The 16,839-nt window shown below is 45.2% G+C and overlaps 1 long non-coding RNA gene across 1 annotated transcript; it reads left to right on the forward strand.

Moving 5' to 3' along the window:
• Window positions 1–5,325: 5,325 nt before the first annotated feature.
• Window positions 5,326–12,156, forward strand: LOC104673797. The gene is made up of 2 exons (XR_749562.2): window positions 5,326–5,992; window positions 11,148–12,156. It is a non-coding gene; the product is annotated as an uncharacterized LOC104673797 (long non-coding RNA).
• Window positions 12,157–16,839: the final 4,683 nt, after the last annotated feature.

Consider the following 16,839-nt stretch of genomic DNA (forward strand, 5'->3'; position numbering starts at 1 on the left):
TATACACACACACACACACACACACACACACACACACACACACACACACACACACTTGAAATGGGTTAAAATGGTAAATTTTTAAAATGTATATTTTGGTACAGTAAAAATATTTTTCAATCTTCCAGTAGGCTTTAACTCTGGAGTCCGTGCCTCCCATCGCCGTGTGGAAAAAGGATGAAGATGGGTGCCCTTGCCCACTTTCATGCAATCACCTGGGCATCTGGAAATGTCTCTCAGCCTTCTCAGTGGCCCCAGGACACAACCCAGATTACTCATCTCATCAATAGGAATTTCTGGATACACTCAAAGGATAGCTGTAAAGAGCTTCCATGAGTATGTGGTACAACACCCTGGCTCTGCATATGAGGAAAGAGGGCATATAACCCAAAGAAAAGTCTTCTGTGGAGAAAAAAGCAATCCAGCTAGATATAAGCTTAACTTAAACCAAGTCTGGCGTTTTCTCTTCTAGGATAGTGGTCCACTTTTCTCTAGAAATACCATTTTCAACTCATTTGGCATTTTTGTGTTCATCTCTGAGCCAAGGAATTTATAGAACCCAGAATGAGGGTCTAGGTTCTATTAAACCTCTAATTTGATTCTCCTTCTCAACATATTAATCTAGGCAGTCATTACCAATTCATTAGAGTCGGCATAAAAGATGAAATCTATTTGCTATTCCCATTACAATTTCTTTCTTTCTTTTTTTGGAAGCAGAGTTTTGCTCTTGTTGCCTAGGCTGGAGTACAATGATGTGATCTTGGCTCATTGCAACCCCCACCTCCCGGGTTCAAACAATTCTCCTGCCTCAGCCTCCCAAGTAGCTGTCATTACAGGCATGCGCCACCATACCTGGCTAATTTTGTATTTTTAGTAGAGATGGGGGTTTCTCCATGTTGGTCAGGCTGGTCTCGAACTCCCGACCTCAAGTGATCTGCCCACCTCAGCCTCCCAAAGAGCTGGGATTACAGGCGTGAGCCACCATGCCTGGCCTACAATGTGTTTTATTGTAATATGGTGGAGGGGTCACTGAACTTGAAGCCCAGTGGCCTAAATTTAAATCTAGACTCTGCCATGACCTAGGGCAAGTCATTAAATTTTTCTGTTCTTCATCTTTAAATAAAGCAATTGGTGGAGATAAATCCTAAAATGCCTCCCAGCTTGTATGATTCCATTATTCTCTGATTATGCATTATTTTTGTTTGTGCTTTGAAAGTAAGGAAATGACCTTAATACTTGAAAGTTATCATGCATCAATCAATTCTACTATTGTTCCATGCATGTGTGAAATGGTGTGCGGACTGGTGTGTAGATTGTCTCACTGTAGTGGAAGCTAGGTTGCATTGCCCAGTTTTTCATTTCTGAATGATGGTCTTATTCCCCCAGCTGCTGGGCATGCTGCCTGCAAATAGCCCTCAATTCTCAGTCCTCCTCAGGAGTTGCTCTGGGCTGAAGGAAGCCACTATGCGTGAGACTTACTGCCTTCCCAGAGGCAGCTTGTATCCAAAGACTGATCCACATGGGAATTTTAAGATAGGGTCCCCTCACCCCAACTCAGGATAACTCTGAAAAGTTCTACTAGCTCAGAGCTTCTCATGGGGTTAGCCTTTGATGAGACTAAATTGCAACCCAGTTTCTCCCTCTGTCCAAATTTGCTGCTTTGCCCTCCACCACAAGGAGTTGATCCCAAAAGCACCCCCCAATAAAAATCTTGCATGCTAATCTCCATTCAGTCTGTTTCCCAGGTAACCTACTTGTACATCATATAACCTCCTAAGGGTGTTATAACATAGATAAATGTATTTGGAAGCTGGAGGGAGGTATGTTTCCATAGTCATCCAACTAGAAGATGATAAATCCAGGGTTTAAACCCATGCCCTGGCATCCCTACTCCAAACTACTATAATATTCTGCCTCTTTGATGTTTTATTCATTTCTCAGATTTTATACAAGTTTCCCAAGTGCACACTTAAAAATCATTGCTTAAGTGTATGCATATTTTCCAAATATTACATATGTTTTCACGCTAGTCTGCAAAGGTGAATGCAAGTATTGGGAATAGCCCCAGTAAAGTGACTTTCAAAATAAGTCACCCCAAAGTTGGCAACCTGAGAAACAACCCAGCAGACCTAAATCCAGCCCCTTCCAAATTCTTTTTAAAATTTTTTTGTTTTGGCATTTTGTGTTTATAAAGCTATAGCTCCTTCCAAATCCCGATGAAAACAGCGATAAAGACAAAAACAGAATGCTGTTTGACGAGTTGCAGGTGAGAAAAACCGAGTGCAGCAAAGCCCCCAGCGGAGCCACTGAGGGATTGTGCAGACAAGAGATGCTTCTCTTCACACTCCTGGATTGGTATCCACGGTCCTGCCTCTGCTGGGGCCGTGGGCACGCGTGGGTCGGTAAGCATTTCCAGGTGCGTCTGCGGTGCTTTCTGCAACCTCTCTCCCACCTTGCCTCCCTGCGCTGAGGGTCTCTGGCACTTTCAGAGACCAGCAGCTGCTGAAATGTCCTGTTCTAAGAGGGCCTGTTCACAAGTGACTGTGTAGGCCGATGCCAGAGGTGGTGATGGTAGACAAAGTTCTAGACTCAGCCCTGCCGCTAACACTCAGTGATTTTAGGGAACTGCAGGCCTTGCCATGCCTCCGTTTTCTCAACAGCCAAATGAGGATAACAATACCTCTTCTTCCTTCATATAAAACGACTGTGAAAGACAAACGTAACAATGGCAATGGCATTGCTTGATGGTTACAAGTGCTATTTTCCAAAACCCATTATAACATTCTCTGGTAACAGAAGTGGAGAATCATGAATAACAATTTATTCATTTTAAGTTAAAAAGTGTCTCATACTCTTTTCTTCCTTCTAACAGATGATTCATATCTCACCTCTATCACTACCTATCTTCATATTTCTCTTTGTGGTGTGAGGTCTTGTGTATTAGCCTAATAGTTATCTAATCCCTGGGCCAAAGGTCTAAGGTTGGAGGTCTGTGGAACAAACTCATCTCGCCAACAAAATTGATTTCAACTCACATGGTGCTGCTGTTATGTTTCAAAACTTGGATTAGTAGAAAACAAAAATTCAGATTTCGGTTTCGTTCAAAATTTCAAAAATCTGGTTCCATTCCTATATGGCAAGGGTTAGCTGGTGTAGAATGGCAGCTGCCCCCTTCAGGTAGGGCACATGAGCTTGAGTTTGCCACAGTCTCCGTCATTTCCCATTGCCACCCTCTCACTGAGGTCAAGTGTTCATTGTAGTTTGTCATCTATACTTGCAAATCCATTCTGTTCTTTTAAATCGCCTGACCTTCCCCCGCCCCAGAGTCTTTTAAATCTATCATCTCTTATTTTTAAAAGTGTCAGATTCATGTACTGGCCAGTGGTCCCAAAGGCCTATGTTCTTAGGTGGCACTAAGAACAGGTGGTACCCCAGTGCTCTTTACTGCTCGAGTTGGCTCAGGAACTAGGATTTGTGGGCCCGAAGGACGAATTGGTCTTTAAGACTCAGCTCCGAGACCTCCTCAGACATACTGTTTGTATCACACAAGATACATATAGGTTGTGTCTATGAGTTGACAGTGCTCTAAAGCATTCATCACATGAATGTCTTTGAGGCCAGTGCTCTCCTAGGAGTTTCTCGAGTCTTGCTTGGTTTCCTTGTCTGTATCGCCACTGATCATCATGAATGCCCTCATCTTATCCCTGGAAAATTGCATAAATGGTCTTGATCTTTTTGTCTCATCTCTTTCTTCTCCAGCCCACTACTTTACTGGAACCAAAGTGAATCTTCCTGGGTTCCAGTAAAATATAATCTGCTCTCTCTTTCATTTATAAACCCCTAATCATCCCTAAAGAATGAAGTCCAAGGTCCCTATGACAGACCATCCTCCATCTAACCCTAAACCACGGCTCTGTCCCATCTTCCACATACCCTGGCTTCCTCCCAGTTCTCCGCATACACCGTGGGGGGCAGCCTGCACCAGCCAGCACCTTGGCCTAGAGTGTGCTATGGTAGCCCTCAGACCTTTGCATTTCAAAGATCAGTAACTTTTTTTAAAAATGTGGGAAACGTGATGTTTTTATTAGGCTAAGAAAGAGAGAATGTAAATGATAATATAGATGGTATCATCTATTTTCAGCTTGATTTCATAGGAGAAAGAAAAATAGCAACACTCCAAAAGTAGAAAGTACATCCTTCCAAACCTAAGTTCTTTTCAATCAAATAAATTTAGCTTTTTGAAAAGCGTCCTACCAGGCCTTTATTTTTTCTCATGTTCCTTCAGACCACTGGGAATGGAACCACCAGCATGTCCTGGGCGTGCTTTTGAGACACACTAACCTATCTATCTTTTTCATTCTAGAAAATTCTCACCCATCCTGCAAGATCAGTTCTTGAGTGAAGTCTTTGCTGACTCCCGAGGCAGAGGTCGTCGCTACCCCTTTGTGTATCTCCTTGTTACGACAAAACGTGTATCGATTTTTGATGGTGATTTCTTGGGCACATGGAACAGGGAATCACCAAAGCCCCTTCAAAATCCTCGTAAGTGGCCGGGCGCAGGGCTCACGCCTGGAACCCCAGCACTGTGGGAGGCTGAGGCTGCAGATCACTGGAGGTCAGGAGTTCGAGACCATCCTGACCAACACAGTGAAACCCCGTCTCTACTAAAAATACAAAAATGAGCCAGGCGTGGTGGCAGCGCCTGTAGTCCCAGCTATTTGGGAGGCTGAGGCGGGAGAATCACTTGACCTCAGGAGGTGAATGTTGCAGTGAGCTGAGATCACACCCCTGCACTTCAGCCTGGGTGACAGAGCCAGACTCTGTCTCAAAAAATAAATAAATAAAAAATAAATCCTCGGGTCGGGGGCAGTGGCTCACGTCTGTAATCCCAGCACTTTGGGAGGCTGAGGTAGGTGGATCACTTGACCCCAGGAGGAGGAGGGTGTAGTGAGCCGAGACCGCACCACTACACTCCAGTTTGGGCGACAGAGCAAGATCTGTCTCAAAAACAAAAACAAAAAAAACACGTCTTCAGCCTTTCTGGGCACACTTCTACATCCTCCCTACCCAAAACTGCACTGGAAGAGAGTTCACTGAAAGCTGCATTTGCCCTCAGCCCAAACAATAAGCCACCGTGCCTCAGCTATGCCCTAATGCAGCATGACAGTGAGCTGTCTACCTGAAGTCTGTGGTCCCAGGTCAACCATGAGGGACCCATAGCAGAAGGATACAAGGCCTTGCATATACACATGTTTTAAAAACAAAGAAACAATGAATAAAAGTTCTGTAGTGACAGCCAGTAGTGACAGTCCACGAGGGGACATCCTGGTACTTTCCCCCGTTTCATACTTTTCCTGTTACTATAACCATGGTCTGTACCTTCTCTAGAAAGGCGACTAAAACATGTTTAGGACATCTGGGCGGCTATACTGAGATCCCAGCGTGTGGCAATCCAGCCATTACGGGAGCCGCACTGCTGAAGCACAGGTGCGTCCTGCCGGCTCTTAAGCCCAATTAGGAGGCAGGGTTAATTGATGGTGGAACAGAGCGGACCCTGCTGTGCATGACGTACCCAAGCTGTGTCAGCTGCACTTGTGGCTTGTCCCATGACCCTTTGGCCCATCCTGCTGTGAGTGTGGCTGTCAGTCAGGGTTGAGAGTTTAGAGAGAAGTGGGCAGGCAGCTTCAGGCCCCACGTTGGTGTTGGCCTGGGCACCTGTTGGATCAACACAATAACTGCACCCTGGAGTTCCTGGAAGCTGCCTTCTGCTCAGCCAGGCCTGCTTGTGGACGGAGCCCATGCCAGCTACATGTGCCAGGGAAGCCACAGCTTGGCTGGTGAGCAATGCAGTTCCGGGAAAGTGTAGGCTCTCTGTGTTCTTTCCTCTCTCGCAGACCAGGGGCAGCCTTGGGTCCCTTGGGGGTCACTATGTTATACCTGCTTTTTATCTGTCTGGGCAGGAGCTGCTCAAGCCACATCTTATGACACTGAGGTAAGAGCAGAAGGTTGTGGAGTGTGCGGGCTGGGGTGTGTGCTAAGGCCCTGTGTGCTGGATTACTCCTTATGTGTCTCATTGCTTACAGGAACTGTTTGTTTGTTTGTTTTTTGAGACAGGGTCTTACTGTGCCACCCAGGCTGGAGTGCAGTGGTGTGAACATAGCTCACTGCAGCCTCGGACTCCTGACCTCAAGCAATCCTCCCACCTCAGTCTTCCAGGTGCTTGAGATGAGAAATAGACTTTTTCTCCTTTAAGAATTCATTATTTCTCCCCTTGGGCTGTTTGTTCAAACCCACACAGGAGCAGGAACATTGCTTTCGATTGCCAAAGAAATGTCATAATGATGCCAATGATTAAAATGTCAAGAACACAGTGTCTTGGGCTGAGATGGTGAAGGCAGCATTCAGGCAGCGGTGATCTGGGGTGATAGGAGTGGCTAGGCGGAGACTGAGGCCTCCCTTCTTGTAGGATTCGATTAGCCAGGCGGAACAGAGCGGACTCTGCTGTGCATGATGTACCCAGGCTGTGCCAACTGTATTTGTGGCTTGTCCCATGACCCATTGCTATTATTGTCTTGTTTTAATTTTGCTTTTGTTTGTTTGGGTAGGTGAAAAGGCAGGTCGGGTGATGAAGAGCAGGATGTTTCATTTTTATCAAGCATCACCTGATTCAAAACGTAGCCACTGAAAAGAAGCAATCGTTTTTGGCCTGTGCCTCTGAGGATAAGACAGTGTGTGGGTGATGGATGCAGCCCAGGTGGGAGCTGTCTGCAAATAACCCAGCTGCTTCCTGCGGCTCTGGTCATCCTGCTGCCCTCAGCTGCTCCCACGGAGGCCACCTACCTCCCTAACACTGAGCTGCTCACCTAGTCCAGCCACCAGTGATGGCCCCTGGCTTTTGAGGTGTCTGTTCTCTCTTCTCTCACTCCACTGCCACTGGCTTCCAGGGATCTCCAGCCTGTATAGAAACTTCTCACTACTCTGCCCTCGCCCTTTTAGCAGGCTCCTGATGCTACTGACTCCACCTCCCAGACACATCATTCTAATTTAATTCTTTACAAGTGTTCTCCATCCTGGAGTGCTGGGCTCCACTATGGGGGCGAGCCAGGGCACATCACCCACAGCTTTCCAGACACCTGGGGCCCAAGGCCCGTCCTGCTGTGAGTGCAGCTCCTTCAGCCTTCTTCCTTCTTCGCCTGTGGGGAGTTAGACATTCGTGAGCCTCGTACTCAATCCCTGCCTCTGTCAGAGCCTGCTAAGTCAATAAGACATACCTGCGTGTGTCAGAACATGTGCAAGCTTCTGACAGGATTCCGGCTTTTCCCCATGGAGCTTTTGGCAGGTGAAGCGTGTGGCTCAACAGCTGGTCTGATGTCCCTTAACCTCCCCCACACCAGGACTGTCTCTCTCTCCACATTCCAGCATATCGGGGTCTCAGCTTTGACACAATCAGGCCCTGTTGCTGAAGTTTTTATGTTTATATGACAGAAGAAACTGTCACCGCCCCCCCACCGCACCCTCCCACCCGTTGTAGGAAAGGGCTCCAAGGTCTTGAGACCACATGCAGGGGATGGGAAAGCTGGCATTAAAGGGGAATGGAGTCCTTCCGTGATTCCAGCAGCCTCAGGAGGAGAACATCAGAATCCGAAAGTTCCTGTGCCCAGGGATGGGGACCCGCTGATTTCAAGAGCAGAGCAGGTGTCTGGCTGGTGGAGGAAGCCCCCAGTGTGGATTAATACTCTAGTGTCTCCGGAGAACACAACCAACATTTGTCTTTGGGAGATGTGTTTGAGTAGATCAGTTAGTGACAAACCCAGGCGGCCTGCAGCCCTCCCGGCACAGAGTGAAAAGGAAATGCCACTGGGGTATACCGCCCACCCTGGTCCCCAGAGAGCTGCGTTGTTTCCTCCCGCCGAGGCCTTTGGATTGGGCCACAGCAAGCATCCCTGGGCACCTGGCTGAAGCTAGAAACTCGGGATAAGAATGGAGGCCCTGGAAAGGAAGAAGAACTGAGGAGTGAGCTTGCCCTGTGAGAAGGGGTGGAGCTCTTCAGAGGATGGGGGTGAACTTACCAGACACCTGAGGAAATGGAGGCTGTGCTGGAATGGGGGAGCCTGGATGAAAATCAGAGAATGAGAAGGCCGGGTTCAGAAGGGTGGGAAAGTCCCCGGGTGTCCCCCTCGAGGGGGATGAGGTCATCTGGGGCCACTAGGAGGACCAAGCCTTTAGGCAGAACCTCAGTATTTACCCTCCTGTGTTGTAATCCTGCCTTATTTTGGGTTTCTAAAAATTGCGGTAAGATGTACATAAGAGTTACCATTTTAACCATTTTCAAGTGTACAATTCAGTGGCAGTAAGCACATTCACGATATTGTGTAACCATCGCCCCACTGAGTTCCAGAACTTTTTCATCATTCCAAACACAAACTCTGTACCCATTAAGCAATATTCCCCTTTCCCCTCAACCCCCGCAGCCCCTGGCGACCTCTGCTCTACTTTCTATCTCTTTGAATTTGACTAGGTATCTCAGAGAAAGGGAATCATATAATGGTTTTCCTTTTGCATTCGGCTTATTTCGCTTATCATGTTTTCAAGGTTCATTCATGGTGTAGAATATATCCAAATGGCATTCCTTTTAAAGGTTGAATAGTATTCCATTATATGTAGATGCTACCTGACAGTCAATGAATGGGCTCACTGCCATATGTGCATAGAAACCCATACTATGGCACTGGCTTTTTTTTTTTTTTTGGAGTAAGAATCTTGCTCTGTCGCTCAGGCTGGAGTGCAGAGGCACGATCTCGGCTCACTGAACCTCCACCTCACAGGGTTTAAGCAATTCTCATGCCTCAGCCTCTCGAGTAGCTGGGACTACAGAGGCACTCCGTTGTGCCTGGGTAATTTATATATTTTTAGTAGAGACGGGTTTCGCCATGTTGGCCAGGCTGGTCTCTAACTCCTGACCTCAGGTGATCCACCAGCCTCAGCCTCCCAAAGTGTTGGAATTACAGGCGTGAGCCACTGCGCCTGGCCTGATTTACAGTATTTGAAATCAAATCCATCCTCAGCGTTTCCCCGAGGGGATCAGAGCGGGGCACCCGGGAACATACTTCCTTCAGGAGTGTTACAGAAGCTTAGCTACTGACACGCTCTCTCCTGCCTGCACTTAAAACTGGAAACAACTGAAATGGTCAGCAATGTGCGATGGCTGGGGAAATCACAGTCCATTTCACCAGTAATGTCCTTCAAGATTTTTCAGTGAGATGGGCAAAAATTTCATGATATAAAATTGAGTACAAACAAAGCAGATGACAAAAGACATATATAATGTTATACATTTGTAATACGTCTCAATACATCTCAGTAATACAGAGTGCATTGTGGTGAGAGATATGTACATATATAAAAGCAGGAAAGAGATGTGTTAAGTATAGTTTGTCTCTGGAAGATGGAGTGAGGAATAGTTTTTGTCTTTTCTAAATTTTTCATAATTTTTTTACAGTCAGGGTACATTATTTGCATAATCAGAAAAAAAGCACTATACATGTGGAAGCCAGTAGGCATGCATGCGTATATCCAGCACTTTCCATCTGACCAGAGAATCCTGTGTCATATTCTTACATTCATCTCTGGGTGGTCACCCATGTCAGGACCATGAGAGGCCCGTGAAAGAGCCAAAAAGAATCCTCAAAAAATATCTACCCACTAAATTCTCTGCATGACCTAGTCTCAGGAAGGAAAGGGTGGAATCTTATTACCATATTAGCAAGAGTGGCTGTGCACACGCTTGCGGGGAAGAACTTCCCTATTATGACACTATTTTTCAAAACAGGCTTTTTCCGTGCTTAATCTGTTTTGTGAATGATCCTCTCTCTGCCCCTCCCCATCCTACAAAAGAGAAGACATTCGTTTTTATGTGTGTCAATGGTAATTCTGTTGGTAAGGCTAGGTCCTATTGCCTGGCCACAAAGGGGAACCCATTTAAGACCTCTGTCCCTTGTGGTTCCATGGCCTGGGGATGCATAGGAAGGCAGTCACCACACAGTACGGGAAGAGAACCTGATGTTCTCACTCAGCTACTGGTTCACTTGCGTTAAAAAACGTCATGGGCAGACAGGCTGGCCAAGTTGCTGTGTTTTCTTTGGATTCAATAGCAATATCACTTATTTTTATGTATTTACTTATGCATATTGTATTTCACAAGAACAGGCTTCAAGGTGGTTTACTAGCATTTGTTTGCTTTTATTTATCACATTTATAAGTATTGGTTTATCAAATTTTCTACTGTAATAAGATGTTAAAAACAAACCAGAAGAAAAGAAAAGCAGAAGAAAAGGAGGCCGGGGAAAATTAGCGTGCAGAACACCTGCTGTGAGACTTTGCAGCGTTACCAAAGTTGGATGGGAAACTCCGCTGGGAGCTTCCTGGTGGTTAAGGGGGATCCCAAACAGAGGGTCACCTTAGAGCTGATTCAGCAAGGAGAGGACCATGAACCAATCACTCTTGCTTAATGGACTCTAACCATCTTAAAACACTGTCAACCAGTAACTGAAAACTCACCCAGAGTCCAGCAGCGGCCGTGTGCAGACACAGTCTCCGGGGGTGGCCAGAGAGGACGGGGACGTGTTCCAGCTGCCGGATTCATTGCTGCTATCTTCTGAGAAGCTGGGAGTCAACACTAGGAACTGAACAGTGCCCAGAGAACAGCAAACTAAGGCTGGGTCTTAAAAAGCCCTTGCCTAACTTTATAAAGTCTAAATGAGTTTTGGTTTTATCCTAAAATGTTGGTAAAACTCCTTAGGCTGGTATTCAAGGCCACCACAAGCCAACACCAACAAATATCTATAGCCTGGGTCCCACTTCTCCACATCACCTGTCATTCCAGTTGAACACTGGCCTCAGGCTCGCTGTGCCTACTGTTTGACACCCCTTCCTCTTCTTTGCACAATTCTTTCCTTTAACCTAGAATGATCTCCAGAGTGATTTCCTTTTGCCCGCAATGATCTCCAAATGGGGTCGTCTGGGGCCCAAGGGAAGCCCCACCTAGAAGAGAACGTTAGAGCATTCACAAGGATCTTTTCTTCTGATAAGAACACCAAAGTTCCTTGTGGGGTAACTAGTTTCTCTTCTATTTCCGTTTTCTCTTCTAGGAGGACAGCACATTGCACTCTCACCTCCTTTGCAGTTAAGTGTGATATAGTGCCAATAGAGTGTGAAAGAAAAGAAAGAAGATGATTCACCTCCCAAAGAAGGCGATTCCCCACTGCTGTGTCCCTTCTATCACCTTCATTCAAAAAACCAAAATGGACCCGGGAACCACGTGTTGAAGATGGGAGAGCTCCAAAAGAGACTGGAGCCCTGAGTCACCACCTGGAGGAAAACTACCCACCCATCAGGAATTTATACTATACAATTGGGAGTTTTTGGGTAACAGCAGCTACTTTAACTAAAACACCCAGGGACAAGAGTTATTATTGCACACACTGGTTACCTTTTTGTATGTTTGGGTCCTCTCTGTTCGATGAGACTGCACATTCCTTTGAAACACGTCTGTTTAAAATTCTTATATCCTCAGACAGCCTAGCAGAGAGTATGCACAGAGTGAGCCTTCAGTAAATGCTGAGTAAATAAGCTCCTAAAGGATGAAACTGGGTCTTCGAAGCTTGTTCTGACCAGTACTTAGTATAGGATTTTGTGCTGTTGGTCACTTTTCATAAAGGTTCTTGCCATTAAGGAACTTGATATCCAAGGTACTCACAGAGTCAAAATTCAGGGGAACAAACAGAAGAGATATGTCCAAAAATCCATTTAAAATTTCACGGACAGATATTTATCTCTTTAATCCTGGAAGCTGTTGCACGTAAGGGAAGTTCAGTAGAACGAAAACAGGACTGCAAGCTGGGAGGAGATTTGGGGTCTCTTGGCCAACTCTGCCACAAATTGTGTTACCTTCAGTTTCCCTGCTGGTAAAATGAAGTCAGTGGTCCCCAAAATGAAATTTGGACTAATGGCAAATTAGCTAGCATTTGATTATACATCGATAGGTTCCCCATGTGATTTTAATGCACACATCAGATTTGGGAACCATTAGGTAGGTGATCTTATCCTATGAGTCTATCTTTTTCATCATGGAAAAATAAATGTGTTTTGCTGACCGAAGGCTGTGTAACTTAGAACTGGAAAGAGACATAGAATCGAATAACCCATCTCTATGGGGCAAAAAAATTAAACACCTTTAGTTCGTCCAAAGATGAAATGGAAAAATAAACATGTTTTAAGATGATTTGGTAGAGAAAATATTTTCTTTGCCAGGATATTAGAGAATTTGTCAAGAGTTATTAAACAGGAGAGTCAAAGGTTTCATTGCAGGAACTTCATAAATATTTGTTTGTTAGCTGATTAGTGTGCTGATCCAAGCAGAGAAGGAATTCTGTCTTTGTTTTAAAGCCAGGATTTCTAATTGCCCTTTCGGGATAAAAATGTGCTCTATGTTCAGCTAAGCAACCTAAACTGTCTACTCCATTATTCAAACAAACACCAAAAGGGATTTAATGTATCCTCTGGCAACCAAAGATCATACTCCCAGGTCAAGCTTCCTTCGGGCAGATATCAATGGTTACTTTTAGCTATTGAAAAATATTGCATAATTCACGCGCTGTGCTTGACAAAGTTGATCCAAACTCTGGGACCCTCAGGAATTTCAGGCAGAATTCCTTCCTCTTGGAGGGTGTCTTCGTTCCCCACCCTGGGTGTTTATCATGCCTCTGAGTGAAACACAATTATGACAATGGCATAGCTTTTCAAAAAAGAAATGATCCAGAGTCCTTTCTAAAGTGCAGCAATCAGAACTATTGATTCTGAAATTGAGCCATTTCCAGTGGTACTAAAGAAGTGGCATATTATAGAATTAGCATATGTCTTCTATTCAGCACACTCCAAATCACTCTCTATACAAACGTATTCAAAATGTATTTTTATTCAACATATTCAGAATGTTCATCCTTCAAAAAGTGCTTCCCCCATTAGCCAGCCACATGCAAGTCGGTTGTTCCCACCTTTATTCTACTGATATGGAGGTCATTTGAATGCTGTTTTCTCTGTTAACATGCTGTCATTTGGACAATACACTCAACGTTTCATGCAAATTTGAATTATGCAAGTTTTAAATAATGCTATGTAAAACGGCAATAAAATACTACTGGAGATTGCTCAATTTCAGAATGGGCAACATTTGAAATAGTGCAAATTCCTCCAAATTTGCATGATTTATCCAGAATGGCAAATCCAGAGCACAGCCAGCGAAACTTACACCGTGTTTGGACCCTGGTCTGGTGGCTGTGCCACGGTTGTGGTAAACAGAAACCTCCACGGGGAAACCTCCACAGGCCTTGGTCAGTATGACGGGGAGTCATACAATGAATCAAAGCAGATGTTTTCCTGAGGGATTTTTGTGGCTATAGTGCAGTTTAAAAAAATTCATTGTGTTAATAATTTAATATTTTTGATATCCTATGAAAGTATCACATAAGCTTTTCTAATATAGTGGCACTGAAAACGCACTGTAAATTATTACACTCCATTCAGTATGACAGGGGAATGGTTCCAGGACCCCCAGCACCTTCTACCCCAGGATACCAACATCAGCGATGCTCAACTAACTGATAGAAAATGGTCTGAGATTTGCATAGAACCTACTTACATCTTCTTGTATACTTTTTTTTTTTTTGAGACAGAGTCTAGCTCTGTCTCCCAGGCTGGAGTGCAATGGCACGATCTCAGTTCACTGTAGCCTTCGCCTCCTAGGTTCAAGCAATTTTCCTGTCTCATCCTCCCGAGTAGTTGGGATTACAGGCACACGCCACCACGTCCAGCTATTTTTTTTTTTTTTGTATTTTTAGTAGAGACAGGTTTCACCATGTTGACTAGACTCATTTCAAACTCCTTACCTCAAGTGACCCACCCACCTCGGTCTCCCAAAATGCTGGGGTTACAGGCATGAGCCACCATGCGCAGCCCCTTCCCATATACTTTAAATCAACTCTAAATTACTTACAATATCTAATTTTATATTGAATTACTTAGGATTTGTATTAATCCTAAGTAAATAGTCATTATACTATTTGGCGTAGGGAATAATGGCAAGAAAAAGCCTGTACGTGTTCAGTACAGACACAACCATCTTTTTTTTGTTGTTTGCTTTTTGAATACTTTCCATCCATGGTTAGTTGAATCTGAGATTGTTGAACCCCTGGATACTGAGGGTCAACTGTAGTATGAAGCGACATTAGATGTGATAGATGAAGAAGGCCTGTCACTGGCCATGATCCACTGTGCCATTAATTTGGGAGAAAGACTCTGCAAAATAAAAGAGACTGTGCTAGGATGCATTTTGAAGCATCTTTAAAGCAAGTATACCATGAATATAGAATATAGGCACTCTGATAACATATTCCCTTCCTGTCTTGTGATTATCTATAGGAAAATTAGACTTAGATTAAGCACATCTTGGATGATGCCATTCTTCAGGAATGTGGCTGCCTTTAAACTATTTTTATGTGAATATAGTGCATGTGCTTCCTAGATTGCAATCTCAGAAGGAAGTGGAAACCATCTGTTGTTTTTATATCCCACACTCCAGTTAGCTAATGACAATAATGGTGGCGTTGTGACAGTAGTTTACTGTTTACAAAGTGCTTCTGTCTCAGTTCACCCATGTGACGACACTGCAAGGTGAGTTTTCTTGGTTTCTAAGCTTGACAGGCCAGGACCCAGAAGAAGTGTAGAGAGAGTCGTTGATTTGTCTGGGTCACTCAGCAACAACTGGTGGGTAAGAAACTGGAGAATGGGAAACTACAGGCATCCGAATGGGAAGCTACAGGCATGAAATGAGAAGCTACAAGCATCCAAATGGGAAGCTAAAGGCATGGGATGGGAAGCTACAGGCATCTGAATGGGAAGCTAGAGGCATGGGATGGAAGCTACAGGCATCCAAATGGGAAACTACAGGCATGGAATGGAAGCTGCAGGCATCTGAATGGACTTCTTGCATCTGTCTCCCTTTGAAGCCCTGCATCTGATTCTGTCTCTTCTGGGTACAGGCATGTCTGGCGACATGGAGGATGAACACCTCTCGTGCTGCCTCCCTGCTACATGATCTTTGCCTGTGGTCCCACACGGGTTCCTCAGAGCATCAGTTCATTAGGGGGACTTATCTGGGGCTGGTTGGTGAGGAAGAAGGGTCCCTGGTGTGCACTGATGTTCACCGCATGGAAATGTGTCCTGTGGGATGGAGAGAAGTGGAGGGGCACACTCCGTATCAGAGCAGAACTGTCATAGCTACCAGTCCCTGAGGAAGCAGCAGGAAAAGCCAGGGGACCACATTCTGTTTCCAGCCATAAGGAGTCATGAGATCGTGGAAAGATCCTTTAACCTCTCCAGCCTTAATTTCCTCATTTGTAAAAGAAGAACAGCACTTGTCCAAGCCACCTCACGAGACGGTTATGAATGATGGGAATTCTTTCTTTCTAACACATGCCACGCTTGGGCAGGGCTGCCCTGGGACCTCCAGTGAGCCTGCAGGAGAGAAGCCTCCCCCCACCATGCCAACAGACCCTCCCCACCCAGTCCCACACTCCCTGGCTGGCACGCGTGGGACTTTGTTATTATTGTTGTTTTAAAAAATGGATTCGGCGTTTTGCATTTGAAGAATAAATAACAAATATTCCAGCTGGTCAAAGAAACTGAAATACATATTTATAAGCCAACCTATTTTGTTAGTTTTTACAAATATAAAATTATGTCCCCTTTTGGTCTGTAAACTAGAAGCTATACAATTATCTGAGTGTGAGGAATGAAATCAGTTTTAAGAAATTTACTTTAGAGGCTGGGCACAGTGGCTCACTCCTATAATCCCAGCACTTTTGGAGGCTGAGGCGGGTGGATCATTTGAGGTCAGGAGTTCGAGACCAGCCTGACCAACATGGCGAAACCCTGTCTCCACTACAAATACAAAATTTAGCCAGGTGTGGTGGTGCCCACCTGTAATCCCAGCTACTTGGGAGGCTGAATGAGGAGAATCAATTGAGCCTGGGAGGCGGAGGCTGCAGTGAGCCAACATCGTGTCACTGCGCTCCAGCCTGGACAACAGAGTGAGACTCTGTCTCACACCAAAAAAACAAACAAAAAAGAAAGAAAGAAGGAAAGAAGGAAGGAAGGAAGGAAGGAAGGAAGGAAGGAAGGAAGGAAGGAAGGAAGGAAGGAAGAAAGAAAGAAAAGAAAGAAATTTACTTTGGAAATGTCCAGAACAGGCAATTTAGACGAATTTATGAGGAATCTCTTTTCCTTGACCCAAAGGTACCTAGGGTATAGCTTCACCAAACCAAGGAGATTTGGCAGGACATGTGTCCTTGTCCTCCAGAAAACAAAGAGTGGGTCTGTAAGCAACATAGGGGAGAAGGAGGCTCACTCCTACACACACACACGTACAACTCCAGGAAGGAGGCAGGTGGGAAACAGGAACACCCCCTTCTCCTCTTCTCAAACCTCCACCAGTACCCATTGTCCTTTGGTACCAGCCCTGCCCCTCCCTGGCTGCCTCTGGGGTGCATCTAATTTTGCCTGAGTTAATGTCTCTGTCAATGGTTCTATGCAGTGGGCTTTGCTCTGGGGAAAGATAGAAATAAGTTTTGTGTTGTGGTCTTTTGATTCTGGCTGCTGGGAGTGCCATGTTGAAGGTGAGTCTCAGGCGAGTCGTGGCTCAGGGAGAGTAGTGAGCACCCATTCCACAGAGCTGCTTTCCCTTCCCCTGGGCCTGAAGTTCCCCTGGGAGGCTCTTGGCTGGCA

This window comes from Rhinopithecus roxellana, chromosome 2, assembly GCF_007565055.1.
Source record: "Rhinopithecus roxellana isolate Shanxi Qingling chromosome 2, ASM756505v1, whole genome shotgun sequence".
In the NCBI taxonomy this organism is placed as follows: domain Eukaryota; kingdom Metazoa; phylum Chordata; class Mammalia; order Primates; family Cercopithecidae; genus Rhinopithecus; species Rhinopithecus roxellana.